Consider the following 13,153-nt stretch of genomic DNA (forward strand, 5'->3'; position numbering starts at 1 on the left):
GGCCAGTATGGATGGATGCTCCAACGCAATCTATCGAAATCGCCGGATTTAATCGTGCTTAACCACGGCTGTATGAGGTTGGACGCTATCGTGGAAGAACAGGTCATCCATCGGAAGAAACCTCAGTAGTTTTCTCTGAACCGCATTCTGCAAGCGTTGCAGCTTGCCAATATACTTGGCCTGGCAGCATTCATGATCTCTTCATGGCTGCAGAATCAACCAGCTGCAGCACCCTTTGAGTATCCCAAAATTATATCATTATAAATTTGTTCGAGGATACCACTGTTTCCAGTTTTGACATGGGGGCGAGGCGAATGTTGTCTCCATGACACTGGCGCTTTCTTAGTCTCAGGTGTCGTACGATGCACCCACGTTTCGTCCCCTGTGACGATGCGGTACCGGTACGGAAGAATCTGCACGTGATACCGCATTAAGTGATGAAATGAGACACCTATGTACTTGGATTTATTTCTCAGCTGTGAGATGCCACGATGCCACTGAGAGCATGTCTCCCTGTAGTCCATTATGTTGTACACTACACGGCTAATGAAGATCATTTGTTCGCGCACGTTGTGTGTCACGTGGAGTACTGATCAACTTGAACCAATCCTTCGACGAGGCATACGTTATCATCTGAGATGAGGTGCTTAGCCGCCATACGTCTACATCTACATGGATACTCTGCAAATGACATTTAAGTGCCTGGCAGAGGGTTAATCGAACCACCTTCACAATTCTCTATTATTCGAATCTCGTATGATGTTGTTGTTGTTGTTGTTGTTGTGGTCTTCAGTCCTGAGACTGGTTTGATGCAGCTCTCCATGCTACTCTATCCTGTGCAAGCTTCTTCATCTCCCAGTACCTACTGCAACCTACATCCTTCTGAATCTGCTTAGTGTATTCATCTCTTGGTCTCCCTCTACGATTTTTACCCTCCACGCTGCCCTCCAATGCTAAATTTGTGATCCCTTGATGCCTCAAAACATGTCCTACCAACCGATCCCTTCTTCTAGTCAAGTTGTGCCACAAACTTCTCTTCTACCCAATCCTATTCAATACCTCCTCATTGGTTACGTGATCTACCCACCTTATCTTCAGCATTCTTCTGTAGCACCGCATTTCGAAAGCTTCTATTCTCTTCTTGTCCAAACTAGTTATCGTCCATGTTTCACTTCCATACATGGCTACACTACATACAAATACTTTCAGAAACGACTTCCTGACACTTAAATCTATACTCGATGTTAACAAATTTCTTCAGAAACGATTTCCTTGCCATTGCCAGTCTACATTTTGTATCTTCTCTACTTCGACCATCATCAGTTATTTTACTCCCTAAATAGCAAAACTCGTTTACTACTTTAAGTGTCTCATTTCCTAATCTAATCCCCTCAGCATCACCCGATTTAATTTGACTACATTCCATTATCCTCGTTTTGCTTTTGTTGATGTTCATCTTATATCCTCCTTTCAAGACACTGTCAATTCCGTTCAACTGCTCTTCCAAGTCCTTTGCTGTCTCTGACAGAATTCCAATGTCATCGGCGAACCTCAAAGTTTTTACTTCTTCTCCATGAATTTTAATACCTACTCCGAATTTTTCTTTTGTTTCCTTTACTGCTTGCTCAATATACAGATTGAATAACATCGGGGAGAGGCTACAACCCTGTCTCACTCCTTTCCCAATCACTGCTTCCCTTTCATGCCCCTCGACTCTTGTAACTGCCATCTGGTTTCTGTACAAATTGTAAATAGCCTTTCGCTCCCTGTATTTTACCCCTGCCACCTTCAGAACTTGAAAGAGAGTATTCCAGTTAACGTTGCCAAAAGCTTTCTCTAAGTCTACAAATGCTAGAAACGTAGGTTTGTCTTTTCTTGATCTTTCTTCTAAGATAAGTCGTAAGGTTAGTATTGCCTCACGCGTTCCAACATTTCTACGGAATCCAAACTGATCTTCCCCGAGGTCCGCGTCTACCAGTTTTTCCATTCGTCTGTAAAGAATTCGGCTTAGTATTTTGCAGCTGTGACTTATTAAACTGATAGTTCGGTAATTTTCACATCTGTCAACACCTGCTTTCTTTGGGATTGGAATTATTATATTCTTCTTGAAGTCTGTGGGTATTTCGCCTGTCTTATACATCTTGCTCACCAGATGGTAGAGTTTTGTCATGACTGGCTCTCTCAAGGCAGTCGGTAGTTCTAATGGAATGTTGTCTACTCCCGGGGCCTTGTTTCGACTCAGGTCTTTCAGTGTTCTGTCAAACTCTTCACGCAGTATCTTATCTCCCATTGCATCTTCATCTACATCCTCTTCCATTTCCATAATCTCGTATAGCGCGCGGAAAGAGTGAACTCCTATATATCTTTCCGTACGAGCTCTGATATCCCTTATTTTATCGCGGTGATCGTTCCGCCCTATGTAGGTCGGTGTCAACAAAATATTTTCGCATTCTGAGGAGAAAGTTGGTGATTGGAATTTCGCGAGAAGATTCCGTCGTTACGAAAAGCGCCTTAATCTTAATGATTTCCAGCCCAGATCCTGTATCACTTCTGTGACACTCTCTCCCATATTTCGCGATAATACAAAGCGTGCTGATTTTCTTTGAACTTTTTCGATGTACTCCGTCAGTTCTATCTGGTAAGGACCCGACACCGCGCAGCAGTATTCTAAAAGAGTACGGACAAGCGTAGTGTAGGCAGTCTGCTTAGTACATCTGTTACATTTTCTAAGTGTCCTGCCAATAAAACGCAGCCTTTGGTTAACCTTCCACACAACATTTTCTACGTGTTCTTTTCAATTTCAGTTTTTCGTAATTGTAATACTCAGGTATTTAGTTGAATTTACGGCTTTTAGATTAGACTGATTTATCGTGTAACCGAAGTTTGAGTTCCTTTTACCACTCATGTGGATGACCTCACACTTTCCGTTAGTTAGGGTCAACTGCCACTTTTCGCACCATTCAGATCTTTTCTAAATCGTTTTGCAATTAGCCTCCATCTTGAAATCGTATCTAGGAGCTGAACGACAGCTAACTCGATCTAGCGACTACGTTTCAAAGCTTTAATCGTCTCTTCCAGCCACACACAGAGTTTAACTCGCACGAGTTATTTATTCGTCAGTAAGCCCTCTCGTTGGCTTGCTTACTGAACCGCCGTCGTAATCAGTGCTGTTGGGCAACCAGCCAGATGCACGTCTTCTGATGTGACACCACTTCAGCGTCAGTTCCATTGCTTACTTATTCAAGCAGCTTCTGATTTTGGCATTTCGATGCCAAGTGGATCTTCTTCCGGACCTTAGCGACACAGAACAAACTGAAGTGGTTACTATAAACCGAATCAGGTACCGCGTGTCAGTAACAAGTAATTCTAATCACTAGATTACTGAAGCGGCGGTAAATAAACGATTTGTACTGTTTGATAACGGGCATGTCATTACAATTTGGCGTTAACTTTAAAAGCACACGCTCGTGCCTGTTGACAAATTAACAAATACTCTCCTCGCGGAGTGGCCGCGTGGTTTGAGGCACCGTGTCACGAATTTCGCCGTCACTCCCGCCGGAGGTTCGTGTCCTGCCTCGGGCGTGTGTGTGTGTGTGTGTGTGTGTGTGTGTGTGTGTGTGTGTTGTTCTTAGCATAAGTTAGTTTAAGTAGGGGTGTAAGTCTAGGGACCGATGACCTCAGCAATTTTCTCCCTTAGGAATTCACACAGATTTGAACAAATACTCATAAGCTGAATGCTAGACGCTTGTTTGGGGAACTTCTGCACTTCGTGCAGAACTTATTGAGATTTAAATCATCAACAGAATCATCCGAAAAGTTATGTTATAAGATTATTTCAAATTCCATTATGTCTCCAGTACAACATTGCTACCGTGTCGGATCCGTAGGTTTCATACATGGACGAGATCCAATTATAGAAAAATCTTACTCTCAGTGAAGGGCCCAGCAACTCTATGGGACAAAACTCCTATGCTTCCGAATGTATCAGCAATATCATACAGTCGAAATTAATAAACACGTCCACAAAAACTGGAGCCTCTGAACGGTAGTTTATGAACAGGACAACAACTAAACAAGAAATGGACAAGGAACATCGTACCTTTAAAGATTCAAAATGTTTACATTTGCCGTAAGAGTGTTAAAAGATTCCGTCCCATGCAAAACTTTAGTCATAAATCCAAAAGATCGAACTGCTAGCCGTACTTGGACTCAAGTTGTCATTATCCGGTTACTGAGTATTGCAGTTTTATTGAATGTCAGACATTTCGATTTCGCCAAAGATAAATGCTAAATCTGGGACGGAAAATGTATTTTAAGGTCTTTGGAGGTCTCTCTGTATTGCCGTCAACAACCATATGCATACACTTTTCTGCTGCGGACGACTTTCATTTTATTTAACCTGACACACATCTAGTTATCGCGGCAGGGGACGCTGCGTTATATGAACAGGATACATTTGCGATGGTGTGGCGGGTCGGTAACGGTGCTAGAGTGCCTAAAGATGAATCAGTATTTCCTTCAAAATAGGCTACAAATGAATCAAAACAGTAAGCACAACAGAATCGAAGAAAAGTAGAACGAGAATAGCCTCCGTTCTCCATAACAAAATATTTCCCAAATGACGTTTCCTGTTTCCAGTACCATGTGAGTCACAAATTTCCATACTCATCTTGTTATTGTTGTTGTTGTTGTTGTTGTGGTCTTCAGTCCTGAGACTGGTTTGATGCAGCTCTCCATGCTACTCTATCCTGTGCAAGCTTCTTCATCTCCCAGTACCTACTGCAACCTACATCCTTCTGAATCTGCTTAGTGTATTCATCTCTTGGTCTCCCTCTACGATTTTTACCCCCCACGCTGCCCTCCAATGCTATATTTGTGATCCCTTGATGCCTCAGAACATGTCCTACCAACCGAGCCCTTCATCTGGTCAAGTTGTGCCACAAACTCCTCTTCTCCCCAATCCTATTCAGTACCTCCTCATTAGTTATGTGATCTACCAATCTTCAGCATTCTTCTGTAGCACCACATTTCGAAAGCTTCTATTCTCTTCTTGTCCAAACTATTTACCGTCCATGTTTCACTTCCATCCATGGCTACACTCCATACAAATACTTTCAGAAATGACTTCCTGACACTTAAATCTATACTCGATGTTAACAAATTTCTCTTCTTCAGAAACGCTTTCCTTGCCATTGCCAGTCTACATTTTATATCCTCTCTACTTCGACCATCATCAGCTATTTTGCTCCCCAAATAGCAAAACTCCGAACTTTCCTTTTGTTTTCTTTACTGCTTGCTCAATATACAGATTGAATAGCATCGGGGAGAGGCTACAACCCTGTCTCACTCCCTTCCCAACCACTGCTTCCCTTTCATGTCCCTCGACTCTTATAGCTGCCATCTGGTTTCTGTACAAATTGTAAATAGCCTTTCGCTCCCTGTATTTTACCCCTGCCACCTTTAGAATTTGAAAGAGAGTATTCCAGTTAACATTGTCAAAAGCTTTCTCTAAGTCTACAAATGCTAGAAATCTTATAGTAAATAAAAAACCGAAAACCTGGAACTGGAAGTCCAGAGTTTCGAACTCCGCTATTCCTGAGTGTGTCCATAGTGTGAACCACCGAAGTTCCAGATAAATAATTCCACACAAAACATGTCACTACATCTAGTTAAGCATGTCATTACCGCCGGCCAGAGTGGCCGAGCGGTTCTAGGAGCTACAGTCTGAAACCGTGCGACCGCTACGGTCGCAGGTTCGACTCCTGCCTCGGGCATGGATGTGTGTGATGTCCTTAGGTTAGTTGGGTTTAAGTAGTTCTAAGTTCTAGGGAACTGATGACCTCACAAGTTAAGTCCCATAGTGCTCAGAGCCATTCGAACCATTTTGAACCATGCCATTATCGATATCGACCTGTATGTTCAAATGGCTCTGAGCACTATGGGACTTAACGTCTGAGGTCATCAGTCCCCTAGACTTCGAACTACTTAAACCTAACTAACCTAAGGACATCACGCACATCCATGCCCGAGGCAGGATTCGAACCTGCGACCGTAGCGGTCACGCGGTTGCAGACTGAAGCGCCTAGTACCGCACGGCCACACTGGCCGGTTCGACCCGTGTGTGTGTGTGTGTGTGTGTGTGTGTGTGTGTGTGTGTGAAACCTTATGGGACCTAACTGCTAAGGTGATCAGTCTCTAAGCTTACACACGACTTAACCTAAATCATCCTAAGGACAAACACACACACACACCCATGCCCGAGGTAGGATTCGAACCTCCGCCGGGACCATCCGCACAGTCGATGACTGCAACGCCTTAGATCCTCGGCTAATCCCGCGCGGCTGTACACTTTTCAATTAAATGTAAACTGTAGTTCAGAATACACTGTTGAACCAGAACATTAAGAATGCTGGCAGACAGCGTTGCGGGTAGATATGCGGTAACGGAAGAACATAAACGAAGCGGAGAAGAACGGGGGATCACTCCAGTAACGGTACGGCCCAGCGCTTGGTAACGAGCATCTCGGAACGGCGAAGTTGGTAAACTGTTCGCGTTCTGGTGTCGTTTCTTGGGAAGTGCTTGCAGAAGGGTGAAACTACAACAAGGTGAGGGACGTCCTAGCCGCTTCACAGAACATGGAGGTCCCATGGTCGCCTACTCTGCAAAGCAGGATAGAAGGCGATTTGCGCCACATCTGACAACAGCGTATAGCGTTGGTGCACGCACAAGCTTTTCGATGCACGTTGTGCAGCACGCACTGTTCACAATGGCGCTCTACTACAGGTGACCGATACGTGTTTCCATGTTCGGCCAGGGCTGTCGTCAGATATTATTGCGCTGGGCATACGGTATTCGACACTGGACCGTGGACCAATGCAAAAGTGTTGGCTGACCGGATGAACCACGTTCGTTATTCAAGCGAGTAACCAAGTCGATGGAAGTACTCGGATACGCCGTCAGCCAACTGAATGACTGTGGTAGTAATCGAAGGCAGCATAGCAGCTGTGGAATACGTGGATAGTATTGCGAACCACTATATCTGAAGTCTTCTCTGACGGAGATGCCATCTTCCAGCAGGATAATTTGTGACGACCCTACAAATGGTTCAAATGGCTCTGAGCACTATGGGACTTAACAGCTGTGGTCATCAGTCCCCTAGAACTTAGAATTAGTTAAACCTAACTAACCTAAGGACAACACACATCCATGCCCGAGGCAGGATTCGAACCTGCGACCGTAGCAGTCGCGCGGTTTCGGACTGCGCGCCTAGAACCGCGAGACCACCACGACGACCCTACATCTCTGTTCTTAAATAGCGTGTACTTTCACTGTCTCTTATTACGAAAGCCTGTTCATACCTCCTAAACAGCGTGTTCTTGCTACAACGTTGAGTGGCTGTCGTAGCGGCGAGCTACGAACTCGCAAAGATCATTAAAAAGTGCACTATGCTGTTTTAACTTGAAATGAATTCTTTTATAAATGATAACAGCGTGTACACCTGTTTCATTACTGTTAAGGCTATAGTAATTCGGAGCATTTAGCGGCTATGTAGCGCGTTAGTTCTCTCTACAAACGACATTTAACACGAACTTCGATTCACTCTTACGTTAATTATCGTACTGATAATTAGATTTTGGTATTAAAACTTGGTGGCATTATTTACAACTCAGGCAGAAACCATTACAACTCATTTTGAGGTGTTCCTTCTGAAAATAAATAGTTCTGCCTCCAAAATTCGACCCCCAGTTCTTAAGGGACAAATTTTGAAAACAGTTCTGTTCATTGAACTTGAAATACCTAATGCAGCTGTCTTTGAATAAATGCTAATTTAGTTTTAGTACCAGAATGAAACTCAAAAAAATTTAACTCCTACTTAACAATTAACTCTACTAAACTTTTCAAATACAAATGAATTTAGTTGTTATTACCACACTGAATTTACTTTCGTCTTGAGAAGCTAATTAATTTAATTTAATCAACATCTTTTACCGAGGGACCCATCAAATTTGCATTTTTTCACTTCGTTATATACACTCCTGGAAATTGAAATAAGAACACCGTGAATTCATTGTCCCAGGAAGGGGAAACTTTATTGACACATTCCTGGGGTCAAATACATCACATGATCACACTGACAGAACCACAGGCACATAGACAAAGGCAACAGAGCATGCACAATGTCGGCACTAGTACAGTGTATATCCACCTTTAGCAGCAATGCAGGCTGCTATTCTCCCATGGAGACGATCGTACAGATGCTGGGTGTAGTCCTGTGGAACGGCTTGCCATGCCATTTCCACCTGGCGCCTCAGTTGGACCAGCGTTCGTGCTGGACGTACAGACCGCGTGAGACGACGCTTCATCCAGTCCCAAACATGCTCAATGGGGGACAGATCCGGAGATCTTGCTGGCCAGGGTAGTTGACTTCCACCTTCTAGAGCACGTTGGGTGGCACGGGATACATGCGGACGTGCATTGTCCTGTTGGAACAGCAAGTTCCCTTGCCGGTCTAGGAATGGTAGAACGATGGGTTCGATGACGGTTTGGATGTACCGTGCACTATTCAGTGTCCCCTCGACGATCACCAGTGGTGTACGGCCAGTGTAGGAGATCGCTCCCCACACCATGATGCCGGGTGTTGGCCCTGTGTGCCTCGGTCGTATGCAGTCCTGATTGTGGCGCTCACCTGCACGGCGCCAAACACGCATACGACCATCATTCGCACCAAGGCAGAAGCGACTCTCATCGCTGAAGACGACACGTCTCCATTCGTCCCTCCATTCACGCCTGTCGCGACACCACTGGAGGCGGGCTGCACGATGTTGGGGCGTGAGCGGAAGACGGCCTAACGGTGTGCGGGACCGTAGCCCAGCTTCATGGAGACGGTTGCGAATGGTCCTCGCCGATACCCCAGGAGCAACAGTGTCCCTAATTTGCTGGGAAGTGGCGGTGCGGTCCCCTACGGCACTGCGTAGGATCCTACGGTCTTGGCGTGCATCCGTGCGTCGCTGCGGTCCGGTCCCAGGTCGACGGGCACGTGCACCTTCCGCCGACCACTGGCGACAACATCGATGTACTGTGGAGACCTCACGCCCCACGTGTTGAGCAATTCGGCGGTACGTCCACCCGGCCTCCCGCATGCCCACTATACGCCCTCGCTCAAAGTCCGTCAACTGCACATACGGTTCACGTCCACGCTGTCGCGGCATGCTACCAGTGTTAAAGACTGCGATGGAGCTCCGTATGCCACGGCAAACTGGCTGACACTGACGGCGGCGGTGCACAAATGCTGCGCAGCTAGCGCCATTCGACGGCCAACACCGCGGTTCCTGGTGTGTCCGCTGTGCCGTGCGTGTGATCATTGCTTGTACAGCTCTCTCGCAGTGTCCGGAGCAAGTATGGTGGGTCTGACACACCGGTGTCAATGTGTTCTTTTTTCCATTTCCAGGAGTGTAAATTAACCCCACAAATCTTTTGTTAACTGCAGTCTCTTTTGAATTTAACCAGTAATATTTCTTGATATCATTAAAACAAAAGTAATTTAAAAAGAATGTCAGAGTTTCGACAAATTATTACTATATTGTTCCTCAAAAAATTATCACCACACTTACTTTGAAGATCTCTCTCTGCAGTTACAATACTCAGTACAAAATAAATTCTTAGTAGTTTGCCATTTCAAACGCAGCATAGTTGAGAATATGGTACAAATATGCTTTCACGATATCTTCACGTCTCGTATTATTTAGATTGACCGAACACTCCGTATTGTCTACCTGTTGCAACCATACTTGATGTGATGGTCGTGCAAGTCTTGCAACCATTGCTACAAATTACGTGAGACCACTTATAACTGAGAAAGCGCCAATCATCGCCTTCCTCCATAAACTGCACCACAGTTAGCACCAACTACCAACACCTTAGATACTGCACGATCGCGTGAACCTTACTCAACTACAGGCACTTCTTGCTGACTACTCTCTGCACTACATCGATCTGCCGCAGACTTCTTCCAAAGAAAAGGCCGTCTGATAACCCGATAAAGACGCTGTCTGATTGGCCAGCCTACTGTGTATTTCTTCCAAAGAAAAGGCATTTCAGAAATGGAAACGACGAGGGAAAATGACAAGTATCGCACCGCTGCAGCTTCAATAAGAAGACGGTCTAGCTAAAAAAAAAAAAAAAAAAAAAAAAATTTAATAAACACATGAACTCATCTCTCTTCCTTGGAGTAAGATTATACACTGAGGGTACGTGATTAAGGCAGAGTTACACTTCAATAGCACAATAAGTGTCTGCTGGCTGACAGCCCCAGGAAATATCAAAGTTACCTGCCGAGTTCATTTTAGAACGAAAATTTTAATAACACGAAGCTCCATGACGGGCAAAATGCTGCAGACGCATGTGCAAGCAAAAGCTGTTCAGATATTACTGTGCGCCATAATCGTTGAATATATTCCCGTATTTTTATATTTTCTGCGGCGACACCTTTCAGAATTACTGTAACACCATAGCTCTAATGCTGTACTGATTTATTTTGCTTTTGTTTCATTTAATGTTACATTGCTGTGCTTCTGTAAATGTGTTTGATTGAATATATGACACAAAATTGTATACTCTTTCCTTTGTTAAAACTTCGATGTCATGATTTGATTGTATGCTGTGTAGCATATCTGTCATTTATATTCTTTGTCCCATTTGGAGGGAACAAAACTTACTATATATAATTGTAATTTCTGTGTGAATAATTTTTTGTAGAAATGTCTATATGTGCAAATGTTCTGTTTTGTTTAAAATGATTGTTTGCTGTTATGTAAACTGCTGATCCTCACTTGGGGTTCTTAGTTAGTTTGTATGTATGTAAAAGTTGTTGTGGTCCCCCTTGGGAACGGAACTGTGTAGCGCGCGCAAATTGTGCCTGGCCTATGTAGAAAAGGTGGAACTGATAGTCAGTCGGGGACGAGATACGAGTCGGGGGCGAGCTACTAAACTGTGCACTGCCATGTAAAAGATGCATATTGTGCTGGTTCCGAGAGAGGCTTTTCTGCTACTTTCCAATACCTCGGATGGATCGATAAATAGCTGGAACGATTCTGGATTTGGTATTCATCATCGCCACCAAGAAGGGCCAGAGTCCAGCAATTCTGCCTGCGAATCCACCTACCAACATGCAGTTGCCACCACGTTGCGCAATCACTGTAACGTAATACTATAATGATATACAGTGAAGGATCAGCTTACTGGATGTGTTAGTGTGCTCAGATATAAGGTAATTTATATCTGAATTTAAGTACCTACCTTGATTTTTTCCTCATCATAACACCTCTCAGGTTCCTCTCCGTTTGAACTAAAGTGGTTACCGAGTGTCCTTACTGAAAGTACATTAAAACCCAGTTTTCTAATTAATACCTCTTGAACATAGTAAAGAGAAAGTTAATGTTAATGAGGCAAGAGAGTGAGTTAAAGTTAATGGCGCTTGCTGAATATAATTTTCCTAGTAAAACTGCTTATTAATGTGTTGTTGCCAACTTCAAATTAAAAGTTCTCAACACCGAGACTTATAAAGGTTTGCTTAGTAAATGATTACATTACTGCCTGTTGAAAATCGCAGAAAGTGAGTCAGTATCTTACATATATGTCAACATTGTGTTTCGCTGTAGTAAAAGTGGGAAACTGCAATAGTAGAAAATTATATGTTCATGATTGCTAAGTGTTTGTCTCTCTTGTGTATTGGAAGTGCATATTAATAATATAACAGGATCCACAGTTTGTCTATTGTGCTAATGCTAGGTAACAAGTAACGGAAAGATCTCTATTTATGAAAACCATAATCTATTTATTAGAAAGACAGTGATAAGTAACCTGTCAGTGGATTCCAATTAACTTTCATTTTAAATAGTAAAGTATTTAACTGAGAGAGACTTAACCTACATCCAATTAATGATTCTGCAGTGTATAGTAACAATAACGTTATAAAGAACATTCAGTTTGTGTAAGCCCTGAAAGTAATAGTGTGTTTCGGTATCTGTTATAATTTTGCAAATACTGTGTGCTGCTCCAGTTGTTAGCTTCAATCTTAACGTAAACATATGTATGTGTCTGAGTTCATTGCACTCGCGTGTGGCCAAGTATAGATTGTGTTTATCCATTAGAGTTACTAATAACTATTTTCTTGAACTAGAATGTTAATCATTCTCTTGCCTAGTTAGGCTGGCGACCGTTTTCTTTATCAGTTAAACAGTGCAGATAGGCAAAATTTTGTTTGTTACTGTTCAAATATTTACGTAATTCTCACTTTCATTTCCGATAAGCCACCTCCATTAGGTATAACACAGTCAACAAAACAAAATTCCTCTCAGAGGGTAACACTGCTCTGTTGCTTTATACCATTATTACTCTAACATAATAAATCTGTTTGCAAACTGCCTCCAGTTTCGAGGTTATGGTATAGCAGTAGCAGACGAGAGTGTTATATTACCACTGGCAGCTTTGTATCTGCAACTGAAGTGGAGCCTCATCAACGTAAAAAAATCTGTGGATAGGCATAATATTTATATCTAATCCACACAGTTTATTCTGTACACTATTGTTGGTTCCATTTCCATAACGGCTGGTGAGACTAAACTTATTGATCACTAATATTCGCTTCGTTTCCAAACCCTGAACATGTTGCCTACGCTGTAAAATCCGACAGAGAGCGCTGCAGAATTATAGTGCTACATCGACCCACCCTGTCCCCACAACCACTGCCAGCTAGGCGTTGGCGCCCCATGTTTTTGCTGCAGCGGATTTTACGTAGTGTGTGTGCGCTGCAGCAGACCAGAACAATAGCGGAGGGCCGCAGCACTAGCGAACTCCTGTGTGCGAAGCCCTGCGGCTGTTGTCGCAAGATGGCTGCCGGAGCTGCCCAGCTGCAACAAAACAAAGCGATGGGACTTCTGCGTGGGCATCAGGACACTGACCAACCAAATCGCGGGACCCTGATGAGGTAGTATCCACGCACGTAAGAAGCATGAACTTTCTAGGAGCGAAGTTACACGTTTTAAAAGCTTACCTTACATGTCAATCACTGAGTATTCTCTCTCTCCTTGGTATCTACATGGGCAAACGGAAGTTATTCATATTTTGTCTTACTAGCAAGACATTTTTGTCTTTA

Source organism: Schistocerca nitens, chromosome 7 (genome assembly GCF_023898315.1).
Source record: "Schistocerca nitens isolate TAMUIC-IGC-003100 chromosome 7, iqSchNite1.1, whole genome shotgun sequence".
In the NCBI taxonomy this organism is placed as follows: Eukaryota; Metazoa; Arthropoda; class Insecta; order Orthoptera; family Acrididae; genus Schistocerca; species Schistocerca nitens.